The sequence below is a fragment of the Oryctolagus cuniculus genome, chromosome 14 (genome assembly GCF_051225735.1).
Source record: "Oryctolagus cuniculus isolate XC-2025 breed Fujian yellow rabbit chromosome 14, ASM5122573v1, whole genome shotgun sequence".
Classification (NCBI taxonomy): domain Eukaryota; kingdom Metazoa; phylum Chordata; class Mammalia; order Lagomorpha; family Leporidae; genus Oryctolagus; species Oryctolagus cuniculus.
Window position 1 is genome coordinate 6,201,193 of NC_142880.1, and position 25,849 is coordinate 6,227,041.

Genomic DNA, 25,849 nt, shown 5'->3' on the forward strand with positions numbered 1-25,849 from the left:
GTGGGCTCCTCCCTGTGAAGCTGCCCTGTGGATCTGGAAGACAACAGCGGATTCTTTCCCTGGTGCCCACTAATATCCTCACAATGGAATAGGTAGGGCGTGCAAAGCCGGGCTCAGAGCATCCCACACTCTGAGACTTCGGGACTTCTACATTCCTTCACAGAGCCCCCAGAAGACTGCCTTCTCCTTTTTAAGATTTGAGCTTTAGGGCTGGGCATGTGGTTCAATGGTGAAGTCATGGCTTGGGATACCCGTGCCGAAGCACTGGCTGTTCACTTCCAGGGAGGCTGCATACGTTCCTCCAGGTATTTGTGTCCCTGCCCCCACGTGGAAGATCTGGCTGGAGATCCTGGCTCCTGGATTCAGGCTGGTCCAGCTCTGGCTGTTGTCAGCATTTGGGAAGGAATTAGCAGATGGAAGTTCTCTTTCTCTCATTCTCTGTAACTCTGCCTTTCAAAGAAGAGAGAGAGACAGAGGGAAGGGAAGGGAAGGGAAGGGAAGGGAAGGGAAGGGAAGGGAAGGGAAGGGAAGGGAAGGGAAGGGAAGGGAAGGGAAGGGAAGGGAAGGGAAGGGAAGGAAGAAAATTTTTAAAATAAATGAACAATATTAAAAATAAACAAATACTGTACTCCATAAATATGTACAATTATTAAGTGTGAATCAAAAAACGCCTTTAGGTTTTATTTATTTATTTGAAAGTCAGAGAGAGAGAGATGGAGAGACAGAGACAGAGAGCTTTTGTCCTCTGGTTCACTCCCCAAATGCCCGCAGTTGCCAGGACTGGGCCTGTACAAGCCAGGAGCCCGAGCTCCGTCTTGGTGTCCTAAGTGGATGGCAGGGACCCCGGTATTTGGCCCATTATCGCCACCTCTCAGGTACACTACCAGGAAGCAGGATCAGATGTGGGGCAGGACTTGATCCCAGGCAGTCTGATTTGAGGAGTGGGCACCACAAATGGTGGTTTAATCCACTGCCCCACAACACCTGCCTCTCAAAAAAGATATGCAAATAGCAACTGTGGTGGTCATCATCTATTGAATCAAACATGTATCAAATCATTATACTGTGCCCCATTAATATGTGCAATTAAAATAACAATCCAAAAAGTGCCAGAGTAAGCCTCTGGGACACTGCGTTGAGTCACTGCCAGGCTCCACTCCGGACTCCAGCCTCCCGTTAATGTCCATCCTGGGAGGCAGCCATGATAGCTCGAGCGGGTGAGTTTCTGCCACCCGTGTGTGTGAGGCCTGCATTGAGCTTCCAGCTCCTAGCTCCAGCCTGGCGCAGTCCTGGGATGCAAGCCTTTGGAAAGTACAGTAGCAGATGGAAGATCTCCCCTTCCCTCCCCCTCCCTCTCCCCTCCCCGTTTCCCCCTCTCCCTCCCCCCTCCCTCCCTCTCCACCCTCCCCCTCTCTCCCTCTTCCTCTCCCATCTCTGTCTTTCAAATAAAATGGAGATGAATAATAAAAAAATTTTAAACCAAAACAAAAAAGAAGAAAGTATGGATTGCTACAAGAGACCTATAACCTGGCATAAAGATGATCACTTTGGTATTATGCAGAATGAATCTAAATTTTATTCTATTTTTTTAATGCTGAAATTACACGGTTACCGTTCAGTTAGCATTCAAGATTGCATAATATACTTCCCCTTGGAATTTGACTTTTTTTTACTACAACAGGTTCAGTGCTATATAAAATTCCTAAGGCACAGCTCTTAATATTTGCTTCGTATTCAATGCGGGGTTTTACTCTTTATTGTTAACATTCTTTAAAGAAACCTTATTAATATCTTCTGGTTGGGTTGAGTCTGTCATACATTTCTATCTTATTAATCTCATCGAATAATAGTGCATCCAAATATCTTGGATATTTTCTAGTTAGTTTAGACTTCTTATCTATAAGGTAGAAATTGCTCTTAAAAGTAACATTTACGAAAGGATCGCGATAAGATTACAAAGGTGGTTAGGGCTGTAGCTCTGTAAAAGCATACAAAGTCCGTGGCTGTAAGGGGCTGACCGTCACAGGGTCAGAGGTCACACCCTGGACCTCACTGTGAACATGTCCCAAGCGACTAATTGTACCAATTTTGATTCCGAAGCTTCTAGAAGTTACTCATATCCTACCATTTTAGGTATATACTGAGCCAATTCCTCACCCTCTGTGAGAACTACCTCTGGGCTTTTATGGGCCTGGAAGTTCCCCACAGGCCTGTCTATGTGTGTCCACGTGTGCTGTTTCGTTGGATAAATCAGCTTCCAGGGACGGCAGAACCCGGGTGGGAGTCTGGACTCGGACGTCCTGGTCACTCGGCTAGGCGGGTCTCTGGAGACAGGGCGCACGGTTCTGCCCTGCTCTGCGTCTCTCAAGCCCCACATCCTAAACTGCCTGCACATCACAGCAGGGGAGCTAAGCACGCCCACCGGCCTCCGGATGATGTTTGGCGCGGGAACTTGAGTCTCCTCCAGGCCTCCATCTGCAGCTCTCTTGCAAACCGGCGCTGTTTTTTCTGTGTTGGACTCAGAACTGGAGCCATCTCTCCAGGGGTCTGACGCTGCCTGTCTTTGGCCAAGTGGAGAGAGGCAGGAGATGAAACCAGTGCCTCCATGAATCAAATCCTGAAGACTGGAGCATCCTCACTGTGAAGACGATCCAGCCACGCCAGCTTCCTTCTGCTGCTTCTGGCCCTTGGTCTGCCGCAGACCCTGGATCCTGGCTTTGGCTTTGCTTTTAGGCCTCTTGCTGCTGAAACGGAGTTGTTTGAAGAACACTGATTAATGCATTAATGTGGAGTTGGAAGGAGTGCTTCAGACACATGTGTGGCGTGTCTGTCTCATCTCATTCTCATAGTCATGGGCTCCAGTGACTTGGATCAAACAGTGTACTTGTCAAGTTTTCACACTCTAAATGGTAGACTTGATATTAGCCTATTTGTATGTATTCAGTGCTTTGCTATTGCAAACAACTTCTTGCATATAGCATCCCATCTGAGTCCAGGCATGTTAGGTGCACATGATAAGCTATTTCATGTCATTAGCAATGACAGATTTCCATAAATTGAAATGAAAGAGCAAGCTTCACAAAAAAAAAAAAAAAAGTGAGTTCCAGGCAATGAAGTTGTTCACATAGATGGTAAAAAGCCGACTCTCGCCGGCACTGCAGCTCACTTGGCTAATCCTCTGCCTGCGGCGCCGGCACTCCGGGTTCTAGTCCTGGTCAGGGTGCCGGATTCTGTCCCTGTTGCTCCTCTTCCAGGCCAGCTCTCTGCTGTGGCCCGGGAGTGCAGTGGAGGATGGCCCAAGTGCTTGGGCCCTGCACCCCATGGGAGACCAGGAGGAAGCACCTGGCTCCTGGCTTCGGATCGGCGCAGCGTGCCGGCCATAGTGGCCACTTGTGGGGTGAACCAATGGAAGGAAGACCTTTCTCTCTGTCTGTCTCTCTCTCACTGTCTAACTCTCCTGTCAAAAAAAAAAAAAAAGCCGACTCTTGAGGATTTTATAACACCTTTGGTTTGGTTGTAAGCTTATATTAAATAATATGAAAAAGAGGGATGGAAAAGGAGAGAGAGAGAGAGAGAATAGGAGGAAGAGAGAGGAAGAAAGAGGATACATATTAACTCAGGTATATCACGCAGAAGAGAGAAAACAACTGGCAATACAGAAAACCAGTTTATTTTTAACAAAAAGAGTTATTTTATTTATTTGAAAGGCAAAGTGACGGGGGGGGGGGAAGAGACAGAGAGAAAAAGAGATTTCTCATCCCCTGGTTCACTCCCCAAGTGATCTCAGCAGCTCAGGCAGGGCCAAGCCGAAGCCAGGAGCCCGGGACTCCATCCTGGTCTCCCACAAGGATCACAAACACTGGAGCCTGGAGCCGTCCTTGGCTGCTTCCCCCGGCATTTCAGCAGGGAGCTGGATCAGAAGTGGAACAGCTGGGACTCGAACCGGCTTTCCAATATGAGATGCTAGCGTTGCAAGCAGTGGCTCAACCCACTGCTAGGCTTCAGTTTTCTTAAAGCCTTTGTTTGGCAAGATTATGGAGCTGAACTGCAAAATACAGGAGCAATTCAGCATTTTTTAGGTTTTGCTTTAAAGTGCGACAAGAATCCGAAGTATAGGTTGAAATCACGGTCTCTGGCCCACCCCAGGGATGTGAGATTTACTCCTCTTCATAGAAAACTGGCCAAAATCTGAGGAGCTAATGGGACCATCTGAAGAGTTCAAAACAAGTGGAAACAAGATTCACGTGCAGGCTGGAGACGTGGGCCGGATACAGAAAGAAGAGCCAGGGTGGGGAGGGCTGCGACCCGTAAGCAGTGCTGGGCTGGCCAGGCCCAGGCACCTCGGGGCGGGGCTCGAATGGGGTCACTGCCCTACTGAATGAGAAGCAGAGCAATCACACCACACAGCAAGCTTCCAGTCCCAGCAAGGCCTCTCTCCGTGACTCCAAGAGCACCCCCAGCACAGTGTTCCAGTGAAGCGCTCACTCGCCGCAGGCCAATTTCATCTTAAGAAATGATCACTCCAAGCCTGATTGGAAATACATTTTTAATGATTTTGAGGGGCTGGGGCAAGTAGGGCAGGGGTTTGGCAGTTGGATGGAGCAGAGTACAGTGTGTGAATCTCTGTTCTTTCCAGAGCAGGAAATATTCTCAATTCCTCTTTATGATTATTTGAATATTAACAAACTAAATGCATATACCTAAGTCCAGCTAAGTAGTTTAAGAAACATTTGTAAAAAAGAAACACTTGTATGCTATATATACAGCCTTTGTATTTTGTATGAATTTTTAAAAACATACTCTTTAGCATTTCAGGCATGGAAAGCCAAGACACTGTGGCAAAAAAACAAACAAACAAACAAACAAAAAACTACGTGAAGGATCTCCGTGAATGAGACCCCAGTGGAAAGAAGGGGCCATGAAAAAGGATGTACTTTTCTCTGATGGGAGGAGAGAACTTTCACTTTGCCTTTGGCCCTGCCTAAATACTGATGGAGATGGTGGTCTCAAAAGGCTTCCATAGCCTTGGCAGCTCATGGCAAGAGCCTCGGGTGATCACTGACGTCATACGTACGAGTGTTAATTGTTAAATTAACAGCAGGAGTCACTGTGCACTTACTCCCCATGCATCCTGTGTGCTAAATGAGTTGTACTATAAGATTCAACTGTAAAACTTGTTCTCAAACAGTTTTTTATATTTAGTGTGTGTATGTGTGCAAATAGTTGAAATCTTTACTTAGTATAGAGTTGGTCTTCTATGTATAAAGTTAATTGAAAATGAATCTCATTGCTTCTTCGCCTTTTGGCTAAGATCAAGTGTAAAAAATGAATCTTAATGGAAAATGGGACTGGGATGGGAGAGGGAGGAGGAAGGGGCGGAGAATGGGGGTGGGAGGGTGGGTATGGTGCCAACAAACACTGTATTCCTAACGATGTACTAAGGAGGGGCCGGCACTGTGGCATAGAGGGTAAAACCACCACCTGCAGTGCACCCATCCGGAGCCAGGTACTTCCTCCTGGTCTCCCATGCGGGTGCAGGGCCCAAGCACTTGGGCCATCCTCCACTGCACTCCCTGGCCACAGCAGAGAGCTGGCCTGGAAGAGGAACAACCGGGACTAGAACCGGTGCCCATATGGGATGCTGGTGCTGCAGGTGGAGGATTAACCAAGTGAGCCACGGCGCCGGCCCGACACGACTGAATTTAAAAGGAGGGGAGAACAGACCAGTTTCTAATGCAACAGAAGTAAGTTATGCAGGTGTCTGCTGTCAAGGAGATGGAGCCTAGCTCCCTACACCTGAACACTGTTCTGCAGTGACTTCCACCCGGAGAGTACAGTTAAGGAAGGGGCAGACAGATGCACTGTAGGGTATAGAAACCTGATAAACCCTGCGGCAGCCACATGCTCAGGCCAACATCAGCAGTTAGAGTTGCATATGGAGCTCATACGCTTGACCGCATATGATGCATACGGCACTGACCTCTGCCATCTTCCCCCCAGAAACCCCCGAGTCACAAACTGGAAACAAGTTAGAGTTGGGAGGCATTCTACAGAATACCTGACCAGCAGAGCTCCAAAACGTCAAGGTTATTAGAACTAAGGAAAGTCGGCCGGTGCCCCGGCTCACTAGGCTAATCCTCTGCCTGTGGCGCTGGCACACCGGGTTCTAGTCCCGTTCGGGGCGCCGGATTCTGTCCCGGTTGCTCCTCTTCCAGGCCAGCTCTCTGCTGTGGCCCGGGAAGGCAGTGGAGGATGGCCCAAGTGCTTGGGCCCTGCACCCGCATGGGAGACCAGGAGGAAGCACCTGGCTCCTGGCTTTGGATGGGTGCAGCGCCGGCCATGGCAGCCATTTGAGGGGTGAACCAATGGAAGGAAGACCTTTCTGTCTGTCTCTCTGTCTCTCACTGTCCACTCTGCCTGTCAAAAAAAAATTGAAAAAAAATAAAACTAAGGGAAGTCTAGGGAACTGTCCTTGACTTAATGAAAGGAAATATAATTATCAGTGCTACCCCGAAGCAGGAATTCAGTTAGCAGTCCGACCAGGCACTAACCCACGAGCTCACGCCTGATCCTCACTCAGTAGTCACTGCCCATTGACAAAGTGAATGATTCAAGGGCTCAGTGCACAGGCGGCACTTTGCTAAGAGTGCTTTTCAAAAAGATTGCTAAAAACAAAAGGTAATGAGCTGCTCATGGTTTGGAGACAAGTTAATTCCCCCAAGTCCCTCAGGCACCATTACATATCCTAGTAAATACCAGTGAATTAAACCTGTCCTGTGTGCTATAACAGCTATTAGCCATGTGTGACTGTGGAACGGTTGAAATACGGCTGCATCAAACTGAGATGTGCAAAGACACGCTGGGTTTCAAAGACAAAACAAAACAAAACACCCTACACAATGTTTCACATTGCCAACAAGTTGAAATGATATCATTGGTTTGACTTAATCTATTACTGTAATGTATTCACTTGTGTCTTTCGCTTATTGTAGAATGGCCAGTCACAGCCATTTAAAAATTGTAGTCACTTACGTGGCTCACCCACGCTGCATTGCTGCATTAAGTGGATCCAGCAGCCTGGAGGAGTTTACGGAGTTCCCAGAGCAGGCAGGGTCCCTCCCAGATGTTGGCACACTCCATTGTGCAAGTGGGTCTGACCCCTCCCCCTCGTCCCCCAGCTGACATGGTGTCTATGAAGGCGCTTTTTCTGAAATGGCTTTTGCCATCATGAAAGACCCCCTGCAGAGACGAGGGCTTCCTTGATTTTTCTGCCTGATTTCCTTGACGATCACACTTAAAACAGATTATCGGGAGCCTCCTCTCAAAAGGCTTGTGTGAAAATTCGGATGCTTAACGAAACACGTTCTGTTCCACAGAGCATGTTCAATACCGGATTTTTGTATGGTTTTGCCTGGGAGGTACAGTTGCAGTTCCTTCGCGTTCCGTTTTGAACAGTGGTGTTCAAAGCGTGGGAGCCTTCTGAGGCCGGACCCACATTATAGCAAAGCACCTGGCAGGCACGTGCGGAGTTAACTCACTGGCTGTTGGTTATGCAGGGGTTCATCTTCCTCCAAGACGAGCAAAGCAGATCCAGTTCCAGTCGGGACGTGGGGGAAACGTGCATGGGGGGATTTTCATGTTAAACAAAATTTTGTTTTTTAAATGACACTTTCTTGAGCACATGACCTTGAATCGATGAAAAGCCACACAGAAGGCTGTCGTGTGACCCACAGCCATACAGGCAAGTCTGATCACAGCTTCCTAAATGTGACTGAAGTTTGTCACTAGAAGCAAGGGGCACGAATGGCCAGTAATTCTTGTCACCCCCTGCTCTGGGGGCTCCCGGCAGGAAAGCATCCAGCAAGAATTCCCCCCTGTCTTGTTCATGTAAGAGCCTTGAAGGAAAGGATTCAGTGTGGAGTTTGTCCCACTTGGACGGGTAGACGTGTGAAATACGAGGACAGAACGATACAGAACTACGATAACTTAGAATATGTTGGCTCTGCAGGGGATTTAGTCTCACAGTGTTAGTTGAGGTTGTGTCCACTAGCAATCTGTGTATTTACACACACAAGAGACAAATGAGGAAAGCAAAGCACACAAAGCCCGAGTTACTGGCCTTGCAGGGGGGCCTGGGCAGTGCTCTGGGTTCCAGAGCCTTCCCTACCTCTCCTATAAACGCCTGCTTGGCAGGTGCTCCTGCAGCGGCTGGAGGACAACAGGACAGACAGCTGGAGCCAGGAGGGGAAGCTCAGGTGGGTGAGCTGGAGTCCTCTGTAATGCTGTCTCAACCCTCCCGGGCGTGATGAAACCTGCTCCCACTGCTCCGTGATGGCTCAGTCTGACTGCTCTTCCTTTGCCCCGGAGACACAATTGGATCGATTCCCAAACCTATGCAAAACCCACGCTGCTGGCTGCTCAGGCCGTGGCTTGGGGCTCACCGTGGGAGTCTCTTCCTGTGTTCCCCAGCACACAAAGAGCAGGAAGCTCTTCTGTTGCATCCTGCATCCCTGAGGACAGACGCTCTCCCTCCTCTGCCCAGGGCGGAAGCCATCCGAGTTTGCCCTTCGAATTCCAGCTCTGAGACTAAGGACCAGAGAGAGGTGCTCAGCGCGTTAGGCCAGCCCTGCCGTGCCTGGTTAGAGCTGTGCACCGGAAATAATTCAGCTCCCAGCAGCTGCAGGAGGGGAGGCCCATGCTTGACCCTCCACTGTACCAGGTGGCAGCAAACTAACCACCCCTCCCCCCCACTGTCCACCACCATCGGGAGCACCCAGCCAAATGCAGGAAGGGCAGCACTGGCGATGGCTAGGACAGTGCAGACAGGCACTGATAGGAGGCCTGAGGTGCCAGCATTCGAGACCCGGCTGCCCCACTTCTGATCCAGCTCACTGCTAATGCACCTGGGAAAGCAGCAGAAGATGGCCCAAGTCCTTGGGCCCCTGCACCCACAGGGGAGGCCTGGATGGAGTTCCAGGCTCTTGTCTTTTGCCTGGCCCAGCCCTGACTGTTACAGCATCCATCTGGGGAGTGAACCAGTGAATGGAAGCGCGCTCTCTCTCTCTCTCTTTCTCTTCTTTTCAAATAAATAAATCTTATTTTTTAAAGGCACCGCTAGGAACTAGCCTAAATAATTAACTGTATTCAAGAATTGAGTCTTACCAACTACCAGGACACAAGGAATACTTCATTTAAAGAATAATAGGCCAGCCATAAAATAGAAAATGCTAAATAATCACATACATGACTTAGGACACTTGCTTTGAGGGCAGCTTCCAAGTGATGCTGTTTTCTAATTAAATATAAACAAACAGGTCCCCCTCCTCCTGTGAGAGCCCAGGGTGGTTTCCAGGAGCCAAGGGGGCTCTGGTGGTGAAGAACCCTGGCTGCCTCACGCTGCGTGGAAGGCACCCCAAGTCCCTCCACCCAACAGCAGAGCACCCTCCCCAGTTTCCACGCTCACGTCACCCAGATCAGTCCTGGGATTTCAAGCATCAGGTCCCACCCCCAGGCCTCTCCATGGCACTCTGTCTCACTGCCAGCGGCAGCCCTGAGTCCAACCATCCCGTGGCTTCTGTGTGTGGCAATCTGGGTTTGCGTCTGTTGTCAGCCTAAGGGGTTAAACTTCACTTTAATAGTAGCTTGATGGATGCAGACCAGCCTTCCACTTGCCTCAGGAAGCTCCAGGCAATTTGCATTTAAAGTCACAGCATCTATCTGGGATGGAGAGCAAATTTTACTACAATTAGACTTTTTTTTTTTTTTTTTCAATTTTGAAGGTGCTGGAAAGTCTGAAATGGCCACTGAACATACACTGCGTGCGGTAGAAAATCTGTGAATGCCAAGCACAGGTTCATTCTGTAATACGTAAAATTCAACGATGATGTTCTTGCAGTCTACATCTTTTTACAATCTGTACACATATACTTTCAAGAAAGAATCTCGAAGCATCCTGTGGTCTTAATCTCTCAGATGTTCCAAGGAACACATTAGCCAATTAATACAGTGCCCCTTCACTTAGAAAGTCTTTGAAAACCAGCACTTGCAGCTAACAGAGAGCATCAGCTAATCACACGTTAGGGATGGCTCCTTTGTTCATTGTGCGAAAGTGGTTTCCAGCACACATAGTTATATTTCTATACACAATATTTATCTGCTGAGACGGGACTAACTCAAACAAGTCACTGTGACCTTTGAATTCTGTTCTTTTCTGCTCTCTTAGAAAACAATTAAAGGGGTTTCTCTATACGAGCAGGATTTTACTTTTTTTTTCCTTAGTCTTCAAAAGATTTTTCCTTTCATCTTCTTTACTTTCTCTGCAGCTACAAAATGCGCTCATTAGGGGCCCGTCTGTCAGCTACAAAGGGGAGAAGGCTCCTCCTGTTGCAGCAGGTAGGAGTTCCAGTAGCAGGCTTAATCTCCAGAGAGCTCGCTTCTGCTGTATTTAATAAAACCCAGCACTTGAGTTATCAGCGCCATTAGGAGGAAGCAGGATTTGGAAGAAGGAAAGCCTTAATTTATGTTGGTGTCATATGTAATTACGCCATTTCTTTCCCCAGTGGGCATTGCGCTCTTTCGCTGCTCAGTCTTTGAGAATATTTCCGAAGGAAACCCCCTTCTATGGAGCGTGAAGGCTAAGCAGCACTAGAACACAACCCACTCCTTCAGAAACAAAAGCAGTTCTACCAGGTAATTAGCAGCGCTAGTGCCATTCATCTTGAAATAACCCAAATCCCCGTGAACATCCGTGCCACCGGGTGAACTGTTTTTTCCCTCCACTAATCTGAAGCATATTTGATAAGGCAAGTTTACCCTAAACAACAGGCAAATTGGCACAGACGGATCTGAGCCTGACAACGTTCAAGGTCAACACGCCTTACATGTGATGGATAAAGGTTACAAAATGCACCTTCCGAAGCTATCATAAGAAACCCAGTCTTACATTAGCACGAGACAACCAAGCTCAATTAATGAAGTACTTCTCATTAATTGTCCCTTGGTTAAGAAGCTTTTAAATGTTGCAATTAATTGGAAGTGCAAAATATTCTTGAAATTGCCAGCCGCAGGTCCGTGGGGAAGGGATTTCAGTGGCACTCCACTGAGACGCCCGGGAGTCTGGGGAGTGAGTTACCAGGCACACATCTCACTGACCCTGACTCATGGTGCATTCAGAAGGTTCAACAAACAGAGTCCTGTCATCCCAGAATCCTTTAATTAGAAGAAACATGGAAAACCCAAACAATGATCTGTGCTTAACGTGGAGTGCCTTACCTAGTGAGAATTCCAGCAGACCCGTGGATAGGTGTGTGCATCCTTCTAAGAGATGTACAACCCAGGAAAATGTGAACATTATTAATCTAGTTCATTCTTTACCTGTATAGTATTTTAGTATTCTAGAAAATACTTTATTACTACTTTATGATACTTTATAATGAGAACTTTGTCTAATGTTTCAGGCTAATCCATCAATCGGTGAGCATTGTACACACTCTCAGCTCATGCTGTGTGACACTGACCACACAGGGTTGGTTCAGTGGATTCAATGAACATAAACAGAAGCACTGAACCATCGAAAACTTTCTCTAACTTGCCCTGGGTCTCCTAGATCCATTATTTATTATAGCATATAGATTAACCTGGTGACCTTTAACCTTTAGAAGCCAGTGTGTTTAATAAACCTCTACTCTATGTGTAAACTACATTTAGCGACTAATTTTTATACTCTGTGCATATTTTTGAACACAACATTAAGGTGTGCAGAGCTACGGACTGAAGTCAGAAACGCAGGTTTCACTGAGGAGTGACCTGGAAACCTGTGGAGATCATGGATGACACACACACTGTGTGGAAAAGATCGCTCAAAACTCAAATTGCAGCTTTGCAGCGTTTCCTACATCTCAACATGGTGTTGTTTTTCTACTACGCCAAGGTCAAGTCCCCGGCATCTGACATCTCTTGCCTGGATCTGATGTCCACAGCACCCAGCTCGGGCCTGTTGCGCTTTGCTTTTTGCGCCTCCTCCAACTCCATCCTCCTGTGTTTGCTTCCCTTCCTGCCCAGCCTTCTCAGCAAGAAAAAGCAAGCCTGTGATGCCATGGAAAAGTCCAGCAAGGAAAGTATCCTGACGACTACATGGAGAACAACCACTACATGAATAATTGTGATCTAGGTAGCACCAAGAGTCAGAGTCCGAGTGATCTGAAAAATGTCACTTTTTGCATGTGTGTAAGACTACAGAGCAGCGCCGGTGACCGCGCTGGTGCTGCAGGTCCTGCCAGACCTGCTCAAGGAAAGACCACGCGTCTGGTGGAGCTTAAGCCCTTTTCCATGCAAGAAGGGAAAGCAGCTCCAAGTGTCGTCCGCAGAACTCAACCCTGGTGGCCCGCGTGTGTTGCTTTCTCTGCCAGTAGCACTTCCACCTGTCTCGCCTACAGAATTCAGAGTATGTGGACATGCAGAGGTCTGAGCCTGGAGTCAAACATCCAAGTCTAGGCCGGCGCTGCGGCTCACTAGGCTAATCCTCTGCCTGTGGCGCCAGCACCCCGGGTTCTAATCCCGGTTGGGGCACCGATTGTGTCCGGGTTGCTCCTTGCTGGCCTTAGTGGCCATTTGGGGGGTGAACCAATGGAAGGAAGACCTTTCTCTCTGTCTCTCTCTCTCTCTCTCTCTCACTGTCTAACTCTGCCTGTCAAAAAAAAAAAAAAAAATCCCAGTCTCAAGCTGTAGCCGCCTGCTCTGCACACTGTGACTCGATCTCATGAAGCCTCGGTTTGTCTAACTACAAAATGGGGAGAACAGTAGTATTTACTTCATAGGCCTCTATTGAGGTGTCTAATGGATCATGAATAGAAAGCTGACTTTCTGACAATGCCCCACACAGCACAGTGCCATACACTTACACAGGACCATACATAACACCATCTCATACACATCACCATGATTACTAGTCATTTAATTGCCAGACTCCAAGACTTCTGCTCTGGGATTAAAAACATAAAAAGTGCTCTACGACACCATCTCGTTGGGGTTGTTAACTTTTCCTTCTAGACCAGTGGCTCTCAGACTTGAGCCTATGTCCGCCTCACCCGACAGTTTCTTACAAACACAGATGGCTGGGATCCACGCCTGGGGTTCCTGATTCAGAAGCCTGGGATGGGCCCAAGGCTGAGAATTTCTAACAGGCTCCCAGATGGCCATACGAGTCCAGTCTACCAGGCATGCTTTGGGTACCAGGGTTCTACACCAGGGACTGGCAGACTGTTCCAGAAAGCACTAGAGAGAAAATATTTCCAAAATAGTCACAGCAATATATATGTAGAAAAAATGAATCAGCCACGGTTTAGCCAAAGTAGTTTAAAACGTTTTTAAGCACACTGACATTTGAATTTTATACAGTTTCCATGTCCTGAGATATCCTTTAATTTTGATCATTTAAAAAATACAAAAAGCATGCTTAGCTTGCAGGTTTGTCTTTTTATTTATTTATTTATTTATTTATTTATTTTTTGACAGGCAGAGTGGACAGTGAGAGAGAGAGACAGAGAGAAAGGTCTTCCTTTGCCGTTGGTTCACCCTCCAATGGCCGCCGCGGCCGGCGCACCGCGCTGATCCGAAGGCAGGAGCCAGGTGCTTCTCCTGGTCTCCCATGGGGTGCAGGGCCCAAGCACTTGGGCCATCCTCCACTGCATTCCCAGGCCACAGCAGAGAGCTGGCCTGGAAGAGGGGCAACCGGGACAGAATCCGGCGCCCCGACCGGCACTAGAACCTGGTGTGCCGGCGCCGCAAGGCGGAGGATTAGCCTAGTGAGCCGCGGCGCCGGCCTGCAGGTTTGTCTTGCAAGCGCTGGTGTGCCAGTCCATTTCTGTACTATGGACTCCAGTGCTCCTCACTTGCCTGGCTGTCTACCTTTCCCTCCGGGTCAGTCCGAGCCCAACACACAGCTTCCCAACCAGCAGACCGTCTGCGTCACTGCCGAGTCAGTCCCTTATCCCTAGAACATTCAGCTTCCATTTTTCCAGCTTATCAAGCATAGCTTCAGCCTGTCCTAGAGCACGTGCTTTTGTGAACGCAGTGGAATCAAGCAGTTGCTGCCCTAGCACTGATGTGCCCTTGTTTCAGAAAAGGTGCGCGGATTTCCCCCTGGACACCTTATTTTCCCCCACGGGTCATAACTTGTGAGTCTCCTCATCACAGGAATGAGCACGTGACCTCTTCAGGCCGATGAGATGGGAAGGAGTGTTTGCTGTACGCCTAAGGGAAAGAAGATCCCTGCTCTTCACAAAGGCAGAGACACTTTTTCTTGCCTAGACTGCTTGGAGAGGAGAGCAATTCTGGAGTGGCTGCAGCCTTTAAGGCTCTAGTGTAAGAAGAGTGAGGGGCCGGTGCCGTGGCTCACTTGGTTAATCCTCCGCCTGCGGTGCTGGCATCCCATATGGGTGCCGGGTTCTAGTCCCCGCTGCTCCTCTTCCAGACCAGCTCTCTGCTGTGGCCCGGGAGTGCAGTGGAGGATGGCCCAAGTGCTTGGGCCCTGCACCCCGTGGGAGACCAGGAAGAAGCTCCTGGCTCCTGGCTTCGGATCAGCGCAGCGCCAGCCGTAGCGGCCATTTGGGGGCGTGAACCAGCAGATGCAAGACCTTTCTTTCTGTCTCTCTCTCTCTCTCACTAATTCTATCTGTCAAAAAAAAAAAAAAAAAGAAGAAGAAGAGTGAGGTGAAAGAGAAACTAAGGAGCATAGGTCTGAGAAAAGTGCGTAAAAGCAACCAGAGTCCCATTCACCATGCGAACTTCGGGAGTGAGCGACAGCTGCATGTACTGGACGATGCCTAATGTATTCCAGCTTCCGAGGGAGCAACTGTTAACTGCGCCCAGAGCACTCTGGGCCCCCAGGTCACATGACAGGAGTGGATGACATTCCTGGTTTTCAAATGTTTTCCAAGAGTCAGGCTCTTTCTTCAAATGAGTTGCTGTGGTTTGAATGTACTCCCCCGGAAGCATGAGTTGTTGGAAATTTAACCACCACAGCAACCATCAGGAGGTGGGGTCTACCGGGAGGTGTTTAGGGCATAAGTTCTTTCCCTTCCTGGGTGGGGGGGTTAATACGCATTTAAAAGAGTTTGAGGCTGTGAGTTGGATCGCTCTCGCTCTCGCGCCTGTCCACCTTCCGCCATGGGATGATGCAACAGGAAGGCCCTCACCAGACGCCTTCCTGTCAATTCTGGACTTCCTGGAACAGTCAGTTTCCTGCTCAGTGTAGGTAGTCCGGCTCAGACGCCCTGGCAGAGCAGCCCTGAACACGCTGAGACAGAAGCCTCCCGCAGAAGGCAAAGAGGTGCCACACAAGCAGGAGGCAAGCTCTCAGTGTGCTCTCCCGCCCGCCATCTCCAGGAGTTACCTGCGGCTTTGAGCCTCACAGTCTGAACACACCGGGACCCAGAGGGCTGGAGGCAGGGATCAGAGCTGGCAGCACGGAGCTGGTGCTCACCAGACGTGGGTCCCAGCCACCGCTCTGTCGCGTTCTTTCACTGCACCTGACCACGACAGAGTGCCCGAACTCACCAAGCTTAGGGAGCTTCATTTTCCTCCTCCATAAACAGAATAATGACAGCACCCATGTCATCAGACGACTTCCAGAATTAGGATGTTGAAAACTGGAAGTCCCCAGCATGACTCAAATGATTAAGGTTTTGTTTTGTTTTTAAACAAAATTCTGTGATTTAAGCAGTCTTCAAAAACCTTCTTAAAGGTTTCTCCCTTCCTCTCTTCTCCTGTCCACCCTTCAATTAGGCTTCACACCCAGGAGTAAGGGATAAAGGGACAAGTGATTAAACCGTCTCTATGATCCTCATTTCCACTAATTTAATGAAACCCTTAGTGTGTTGGCATAAAGGAATCGCTGCCAGTCTCTTACATCAAAAGCCTGCTTGTGAGTGGAGGGATTGTCCCGGCAAGCTGGCAGGAATTATCAGCATCCTTTGATTTCCTTCGCTGTTGTTTCTCATTATGGAAAGATGACCTATGACCCGTCTAGAAACATCTGTACACTTGGAGCGCACTTCCGGGAGCTCTCTTCTGAGGCAAGGACCCAGGGAACACTCACGAAGTGCCTGACCCAGGAAAAGCAGAATTATGACTTTTCCAGGAGAGTTAGCTGCCTCTTGAGTACATAATGTCTTGGAGAGTTTTCCAGTATTTCAAAGGATCACAGAGCTGTTGGCTCAGAGCCAGGTGTCCCTGTCTGGGTAAGGAGCTGGGCGCATTCAGTGAGTCACCTGCACCTGAGGCTGTGGGTAGGCGGGGCTTCAGCAGGGCCCTCTGGTAAAAAGCAAGACTGCATGACCGTGAGTCTCTGGAGGGCCTACACGTCCTTGACCCCGTCTTCCCCCAAAGGGGGTGTGTTTGGTATATTTATTTCAGCTTCAAACAACAGGGGAAAAAAATAAGCTCATCCAAGTTAAAAAGAAAAAAAAAAGATTTTAAAAAGGAAAGGGAGCAGCGAAGTTGCCGGGCAGCTTTCCAGAAGTCTCCTGCTTATCTCATCGAGGCCTGAACTCCACTTGCTCCAAGCCCCATGGGCCCCCAGACCCCTGTGTTCCAGGGTCTGGGGGAAGGAATTCCACGGCCTCCTTTGGCACCTGGAAGAATCCGCTCCACTTGGGGCCGTTCTCGGAGAAGTAGGAATACGAGGTCGGCGTGGGGCTCCAAGGATATCCAGACAGAAAACTTGGGCCAGCTACCAGCTGCTCACACGTGGATGGTCTCCACAGGTGTGCCAGCGTGGACGGCGGAAGGAGGACATCTACGTTTTGCTGAAATGTTTTATGTGCTAAGGCAGAACTGATTACTGAGTGCACACGGTTTTCTGACGGCCAGGCCACCCCGGGTGCCTTTTACCTCCGTTCATTCTCATAGGCAGAGAGACAGAGTCCCTTTAATGCTCCTTGTGGACTGGGTGGACTTAATGACGTGTGCAATGGTGATTTTCAAGAGCCGCCAACAGCCATAGCACCTGCCGCTTATTTACCAAATCAAGCCCTCCCCTGGGTCCCTTTTGCCACCCTACTAGCAATGGAACAAGCCCAGCTTCGAGCCTAGCAATAGCAAGACTTCAAAGGAGTGATGAACGGAACTCACACACTGGGTGGTCCCTGCCCTGGGGGTGGGGGAGCAGCATCTGAACTCTGTTTCCCATGGGAACTTGGGCCCCCAAGTCTCCAAACGCTGACAGTCTAGTTTCTCCTATCACCGCCCCAAACAACAAGTGGCTTATTGGCAGCTGAGTCTGGAACCTCTCCTCCTCCAACCAAGGGTGCTTTCACCCTTGACCTGTGAGGATGAAGAGCAGCAGGGGCCACAGCCCTCCCCCGGAGCAAGCTGTGCAATGGCCCGACACTGCCCCCTGGAGGATGGCAGTAACTAGCACCCCACAGCCCAGCGCACTTGTTTCTGCACCCTCATCTTCTCAAGTCTTGCCACTTGGCTTGCTTCCTCCTCTTGTCTGAAATGCAGCCTAAGTTTCCAGGTCTGTACTCGGCTTTAATCCCTGCTTATTTTTTTAAAGCTTTATTTATTGTTATTTGAACAAGAGAGGGAGGAGATAGAGATGAGAGAGAGAGAGAGAGAGAGAGAGAGAGAAATCTTTCTGCAACAGCTGGGGTTGGTTCAGGCTGAAGTCAGGGGCTGGGAGCCCCTGTGGGTGGCAGGGGTCCAAGTACTTGGGCCATCTTTTGCTGCTCTCTGAGGTGCACTAACAGGGAGCTGGATAGGAAGTGGAGCAGCCGGGACTTGACCTGGCACTCTGATATGGGATGCCAGTGTTGCAGGCAGGAGCTTAGCTCGCTGGCCCCTAATCATGGCGATTTGGTACTTTGTGTGCAGATGTGTTGCTTGGATGGGGAACTCCTCTTCTGCGAGGCCTCTGCCATGGTGTGAATCTTGGTGGGGAATGAGACATGTTCTCCCCTACAGACATAGAGAGGACAGGGACTTGCCCAACTCACCTCCTTGGCAGCTAGGGTACTGTCCCAGGATCTACACTTGGCAGACAGGGATTGTTACTGGAGTAATTTGAAATGTTATTCCCAATTCTCTACCACCCTGCCCCCGCCTGGTGTCCATAGCCTTTGCTAAGTGATATCACAGATATTTCTCCAAGGGGGCTGGGATCTGTCTCACTGCCCCCGACTTTAGGCTCACCCCATAACGGGCTGCAGAGGTGTGGCGTGCACTTCCACAACTCGGCATGCTGTCTCAAACTTCTGCCATCACTATGAGAAGAAATGGCAGGTAACCCATGAACTCATAAAGAGTGAGAACCCACCCTGAGGTCTGGGGCAAGTGAAGCCAAGCAGAGCTTAGACCATGCAATCCTCACCTGACCCACACAGCGGCCAGAATACATTACTGTTACTTGAAGTCACTGAATTCTGCAGTAGCTTTGTTTAGCAGCACTGATGTGGCAACCGCTGGCTGACATATTCAGTCTTGGGATTCTGAACCTGTAGCTCTTGAAGCCTTGGAACAGAGTCCATCTACAGAGAGCCCACATTCAGGGACAGGGCCAGAGACAAGGTCTAGTGTCCAACAGCGGCATTAGCTTGACCAAGGTTTCAGCTACCCGGCTTCCCTATGTTTTCATCTGATTTCCTACCATGTTCTAACGGCCTTCTGGGGTGTTCTATGAGATAACTGACACTCTTCCAACAAATCTAGTTTCTGCTTAATTGTTCCTGGGTTAGTATCTATTATTTGCAAATAAGAGCCCTGCCTGAAGCAGCCTTCTTTTCTTTTTGCTGTTACTGCTTTGTTTTTGAAGCTAGGTGGCTGGGCAAAGCAGAGAGAAACTGACAACCCTCAGGGCGCAGAAAGCAGGGATCTGAGCCCAGGGCCCCTCGGTATTGGTGGTACTGGTGGTACTGGTGGTACTGGTGGCCAGGGTAGGGGAGACTTCCTCCATGGTGTAGCTTGGCTTTTCATTGCATGCCTCTGAGAACTGCCAAAACAACTTCCACCCACAGCATCTGAGGAATGAGTTAGGTGAGGAGGCTATGATTCCAAAGGAGGGATCAACATTTTTTAAGTATAAAATGACCACAATCTGCAAACTGATCAGCTGTACCTCACTGACAGCTCAGCTGATCCCCTCCCTGTTGATACTTAAGACATCCGTCTGATGTGCGCTCTGGTGAGGAAAGGCGGATAAACCATTAAGCAATAAAAAGGCTTTAACTGATAGGCATAAATCCTATATAATAAGCTTCTCCAATGTGTCATGCACTAACCTGGTTTCAGTAATTAACAGGATTCAAGAAAAAAGGTTTTTAAGTATTCAAAGCCATACTTAACTATTACAAAACCATTCACGCACAGACTTCCTTATTCAGAGTTATCGAGATAAGCATAGACACTTTTTTTAGTAGTTGATTTTTAGTCTGGCTCTTGGAAGAGCACAGTTTTTCAAAAGTCTCAAAGTGTACATAATTGGATGGCATAATAAATGCCAGATTCTTCAGCGTTTTACAAGGGATGTAAAGTGAACGGATATATGTTTGCCATTATTGTCATAAACCAGAAAATCGGGGAAATTTATAAAGTTGACATTGTTGTGCCATGCAACCCTGGATAGATGCATTTCAGTGAAGATGGAATGGAATTGGGTTTCATCACTCAAAATTTAAACCAATTTTCTTGGCATTAATTTTATATTTAATGCAAAGTACTTGTTTCTGGAAATTGGATCACACTCACTCCGGTGTATATGTAAAACTTTCACTGGCTCGTATATACATTTTAAGTTTATTATCTTTTGCCTTTACACAAAACCCTTGGCAGGCAATTCTTAATGCATCTATTTTGGAGATAACTGAGTCTGTTTCTCGTCAGTTCTAAATTTAAATGCTTTTCTTGATGGTTGGAAATGCTTGAAGTCAGGGAATTAGGGGGTAAATTCAGTCCATTTGTGCTTCTTCAAAGAATTAAGAATTTATACAATAGATGAAAGTTTACTAAATAATGTCCACATTCTGGATTTCTAAAGGCAAATAAGGAGTGACCACCCTTAAATACTTGTAATTCATGTGAAACAGCTAGTTTTAGAGAGCGAGTGTGGGGGAAAGCAGGAAATAAAGGAGATGCAGCAAGAGGTTCAACAGAGAAAGTGACCAAGACCTTTCTATTCTTACGAGACAAAGAGGAAAAAATGTGACAAAGAAGGAAAAAATATCAGTAAAGCAAGTTGTAGTAAGAATCAGATGGTCTGAAAATGTCATGCATGAATAAAATCAGGGTATGAAATTCAAATGTATATAATTGGCACTTATTTTATCCTATATTTTTATTTTGCACACACATGCTTGCGTGCACACACACACACAAATCACACTTCAGAAACTATTCTGTAACACAGTTTCATCAATTATGTTGTGTACATCTTTCCACATCAAAAATTTATTTCAATATATATATTTAACCACTACATAAATATTCCATTTTATAGACTTAAAAAACATCCATTGTTCTTGTGTGTGTGACTCGATCCCGCACAAGATTCTTTCTTAAAGTGGAATTGGGGGTGGGTGGGCGTGCGGCACTGCCGAGGAGGCTCCTGCGTCAGAGCCCTGGGCCCAGTCCTGCCTCCTCTGTTCCCCATCCCGCTTCCGGCTAACGCATCCTGGCAGACGGCAGATGATGACTCAGTGGCCTGGGCCCCTGCCATCCAGGAGATCCAAGTGGATTTCTGGGCTCCTGACTTCCATCTGGCCCAGCCTTGGCTCTTGCCAGCATTTGGAGAGAGAACCAGTGGATTCTTTTCTCCTTCCTTCAACTCCCCTCCTCTTTTTCTCTGCCTTTTAAGTAGATAAACATATAAAGTGAAACTACAGTCCCTCTGCACCCCGAATGAATGAAAATCTGGAAGCAATGTCTGTAAGATGGCTGGCCGTGTGCCCCTCCGCTGTTGCATCAGTCTGAATGTTCCCGGGCACACCCACAGCCTCAGCTCACTCCAAGCTCCTGTGTTTGCTATTATTCTGTCTCTATCACTTCCTAGAGACCTAATTTCTTTTGCCCAACCTGGGGACGGTAAGTCTTCACATGAAGAGCTTTGAAAATACAGTGAGTTGTTCTTTTCCATTTTGCTCACCGCCCTGCAGCGTTTAATAACTACATCCAAATGGGAGGGCGCTTGCCAAAGTTGGTGGGAAAATGGAATTAAAAGATGTGTTTATTTTGGTGCAAAAATTTGGAATCTATGCTGTTTTTTTCATAGTATGCATTTTCCATGAACCTCCTGAAGACTTTGCTATTCTTCTGCACCAAAATAAACTTCTCCTTTCATCCTATTTTCCACTGGCTTTTTGAAGTACTTACCCAACATCAGCAGCTGATTCCACACTTGATGCACATAGGGACTTAACCAGAAAGGCAGGGCCTGGAGAGGTGATTGTTTATAATGTACTGTGGCCTATTCCACTAAATGTTTGCAAGACATGCATGCTGTTTCTTCAGGGTCTAAGTTCAGGATACTGGACCTGTGGAGAGATACTTCCAAGAGAAACCTAATCAGAAGGAAGTATTCACCACTGACCTTGAAGAAAACACCGATCTTGCAGAACTGAGTGGAAATCCGGGATATTCTTAACTCACGTATGTCTGACACAAATTAATCATAAGAGATTGCTGAAGTGATTGGAGTCATGCGCTTTTTTTTTTTTTTTTTTTTTTTTTTTTTTTTGACAGGCAGAGTGGATAGTGAGAGAGAGAGAGACAGAGAGAAAGGTCTTCCTTTGCCGTTGGTTCACCCTCCAATGGCCGCCACGGCTGGCGCACTGATCCGAAGGCAGGAGCCAGGTGCTTCTCCTGGTCTCCCATGGGGTGCAGGGCCCAAGCACTTGGGCCATCCTCCACTGCACTCCCTGGCCACAGCAGAGAGCTGGCCTGGAAGAGGGGCAACCAGGACAGAATCCGGCACCCCGACCGGGATTAGAACCTGGTGTGCCGGCACCGCTAGGTGGAGGATTAGCCTAGTGAGCCGTGGCGCCGGCTGGGAGTCATGCGTCTTAAACATGCTGTTTTCAGAGTGGAAACCATCCAAGTGCCCAGGGACAGGGAACTGGTTAGATAACTTAGGTTGCATTCCACAATGCTGTCTTCTGCAGTTGTTTTCACATGATCTAACTGCAGAAACCTGCGATCTGTGCAAAGGTGTTTATAATTTATTAAACAAGGGGAAGAGGACGCTGAAAGAACATATTTTCTTCCATTTGTAAAAATAATTGTGTTTCCTTTTTACCTGGATATCTGTACCTGACTCGCGTGGTTACCTTGGACGGGTGGGATTACTGGAAACCTTATTTCTTCCCCCTTTGTGTACACAGTTGCTCTTCCTATCATTTCTACAGGTCACATGTTTTAGTTTTGCAATGAGAAAAACAGTTTTGAGTCGTTTTTAGGTGGGAGTAAGAGCACCACGGAGACCTGTCCCATGTGACCTGAAGGGGGCTTGAGGCACCCTTGGCAAGCCCAGGAAGAGCAGCAGCTGTGGCTCCGTGACTCTGGCCATGGGGAGGGGCCCTGGATAAGGGGCTGCTGCATGGCCTGGGCCCTGGGCCCCTGCAAGCAAAAGCGCATGGAGGGGAAATAATGAGTGATCAAACTACCATGCGTGGGTTTTTAGAAGCTTTCGCTTTGTCCGAGGTCACGTGACTCCTCCATTTAGGCTACAGGCAACGCGTTGGTTCTTGCTGACAGTCACAGATCGGTAAGGTTAATGGAAGAACCAGGTAAAGAAAGGGAGAACAGGGGCATGCTTCTTAAATGTTTCCCACTGAAGTAACCACCGCTGGAATCCCAGAATGTGTCCTGTGGCCCTTCAGAGACCAAAGCAAGCCCTCAGCGTGGTGAATTCCTGGGTACAATTCGCTCATGTTGGAGAACATGCCCGGGAAACAGAGAAATGAATCTTCTGCTCTCTAGTATGGCTCTTTGTTCATGGATAAGCAACTGCTGAGAAAGGAAAGTGGGAATTGGAGAAGCCCACGTTGTGCTACAAATAGAGGACAGTCACTGGTGTTCAGAGACCCTGCAAACCAAGCCCGCGGGGGAGGGGGGGAGGGGAGACTGGCACCCCTGTTCTCTACCTGCCCTTGGGATCACGTCTCAATTCTGCTGGCCACTTCCCTGTCCCATAAATGGAAAAGGAGAGCCACATCCTCTTTCTCGCCCTTCAGTGTTTTTGCCTAATACCTCTCGGCCTTGTGTGCCATCCGAGGACGCTGAGCCCTGCAGGGAGAGCTGGGAGAAAATGTAAGAACTGAGAGCTTTGTTTCAGTCTTAAAGCTCAACAGGTTTATTTTCTGAGAGCCACTCTCTCTGGACTTGCAGGACAAACATCGACAGAGCAGAAGAGGTTCCCGAGGAGTAGATTAGGGGTGTTAATATTCTTAAGCAGACAGAAAACTTCTGAAGAACGAGGGAAACAGGACTCAGGTGACGGCCAGGTCCTGTATGGTCGCAGGTCACCGCTGCCAGCACCAGAGCCCAGCCCCTACCAATGGCCACTTACTTCCTTGTCGCTCCTTTGGGTGTGATATCCAGAGTGTCCAGGCTCATCTATCATTTTGTTGGACTTCTTCACAGCCTGTTTCCTGGCTCAGTTATTTATGTAACATGATGCCACATGGGAAAGCCCAGCTGTTAAAGTTTTAGAATCAGGAAGAACACATTTTTACTAGATCTTTCATCTTGTCTACAGTGTTTTTCTTGGTTTCAATAATGATAACAGCATGCTAGCACCCCCACCCTCACCCCGCACCGCCTCCACTCACTCCCCTGGATACCCTTCTGGGGTCCCAAGTAAAGATGAACTCAGAGCATGATCTCGGGGTGGCCCTGCAGATGTGAAGGTAACAGAGCAAGCACAGCCCGGTGGTAGCAAGACGGGGGAGAGGAGAGGAGAGGAGAGGAGAGGAGAGGAGAGGAGAGGAGAGGAGAGGAGAGGAGAGGAGGGGAGGGGAGGGGAGGGGAGGGGAGGGGAGGGGAGGGGAGGAGACTGGGACATTTCCAGCATAGACGTAAAGTAGGACTGTTCAGAACAACAGGGTTCAGGAAGATGAAGATTGGAACACAGTAATCTGAGCTGCGGGGTTGAGGTCGAGGCTGGCTTCAGAAGGCATGACGACTGTGTCACCTGGTTGGTCTGTGCCCACTTCCTGGAAGTGCCTTCCCTGTAAGGTTCTTGCTGGTTTGGACATGGGAGTCTTGGGCGACACTGCTGGGGAGGGGTAAAGCAGCACTTTGTAGCTCACCCGTCCATCATGGATCTGCCGACTAACCTTGCTAGCCTGAGCCAGTGGTCGACTTTCTCCTGGATCCCCCTTCAGAGGACTCCTGAGGTAGTTGTATCCAGGGCTGAACTGAAGGGTGCCGGCTTTTTCCTGTAGGACGTCCACAGCACCAGTCTCAGAGCAAGGACTGACACAGGGTTTTATCCAGAAGCTTCTCCCGTGTCCTGCTACATGAACCCAGTCAGCTGTCTCAGAGACCACTACAGCAGCTCCTGCAATTGTGGAAGGTCACATCCTTTGCGTGAATTGGCCAGCTTTTTCTTTCGAAGCCCACCATGAATTGGGCCTCCCCTACTGCCCCATCATGCCATTCTTTGTGTCACTCAGTATGTTCATTTTTTCATGCAAGCTTTCTCTCGGGTTCTCCAGCATCCAAGTTTCAAGCCCTTCCCGGTCCTTGGGTTTGAAAACATGGTTCCTTTCACCTCTGCTGACATTGCCTGCGGTAGGTCTTGGCCCAATCATTAGCTTCTCTGACCACCTCACCTAAATCATCCTTCCAGCTTCTCTCCTGGGTCCTCATTGGAGACTGCATGTGCAGTCCAGTTACATTTTGTTATTATTTTTATTTTTTTTGACAGGCACAGTGGACAGTGAGAAAGAAAGAGAGAAAGGTCTTCCTTTTTTCTGTTGGTTCACGCCCTAATGGCCGCTGCAGTAGGCACACTGCACTGATCCAAAACCAGGTGCTTCTCCTGGTCTCCTATGTGGGTGCAGGAGCCCAAGGACTTGGGCCATCCTCCACTGCACTCCCGGGCCACAGCAGAGAGCTGGACAGGAAGAGGAGCAACCGGGAAAGAACCTGGCACCCCAAGTGGGACTAGAACCCGGGGTGCCGGTGCCGCAGGCGGAGGATTAGCCTATTGAGCCGCGGCGCCAGCTGTCCAATTACTTTTTTGGTTGGTTGTCCTCCCTAGAATCTAGGTTCCAGGCCAGCAGGGGTTCTCTGGTTCAGCATTGTACACTCTGACCTAGCACTGGTCTGGCACAGAGCCAGTTCTCAAAGGATGCCTCTGGGAACAGAATCTACCTGCTGGGTCACAAAGGACAGGAATCATTTTCCAATCTTTAATGGTGGAGTAAGAATCAAAGATGATCCAGAGATCCATCCTCTCTGTATTTCATGGTGGGTCAAGCTAATCGCCTAGGGATTCAGGAACCACCCGTTTTTAACAGACTTTTCTGTTCTGTATTAACAGATTGGACTTCTCTGAAAGTGTCCGTAATGGAAATACTTAAATGCACCCAACATGATGGGTTAGAAGTGTCTGTTCTGGCCTTCAGTTCACTTAGAGCTTAGAGCTGATTAACAGATCTGAATGAGGTTTTCAGAAAATGCATCCAATTTTATTGCTCCAATTTGTGTGTTCTAGCTCTTAATTTCATCCTGTAAACTTCTTAAACCCGTATTTTATAAGTCATAGTACTCTCCTTATTTTCCAACATTTAATAGAGGCCTCATTTGTGACAAAAATTTGCAAATAGCATTTCTATCAAGTCAAACCAAAAGG

At 48.4% G+C, this 25,849-nt stretch overlaps 1 long non-coding RNA gene across 1 annotated transcript; it reads right to left on the minus strand.

Moving 5' to 3' along the window:
- Nucleotides 1-22,438: 22,438 nt before the first annotated feature.
- LOC138845130 (uncharacterized) lies at nt 22,439-25,066 on the minus strand. The gene is made up of 2 exons (XR_011381859.2): nt 24,327-25,066; nt 22,439-23,685 (listed from the first exon to the last, which is right to left on the minus strand). It is a non-coding gene; the product is annotated as an uncharacterized LOC138845130 (long non-coding RNA).
- Between the last annotated feature and the right edge of the window lie 783 nt (nt 25,067-25,849).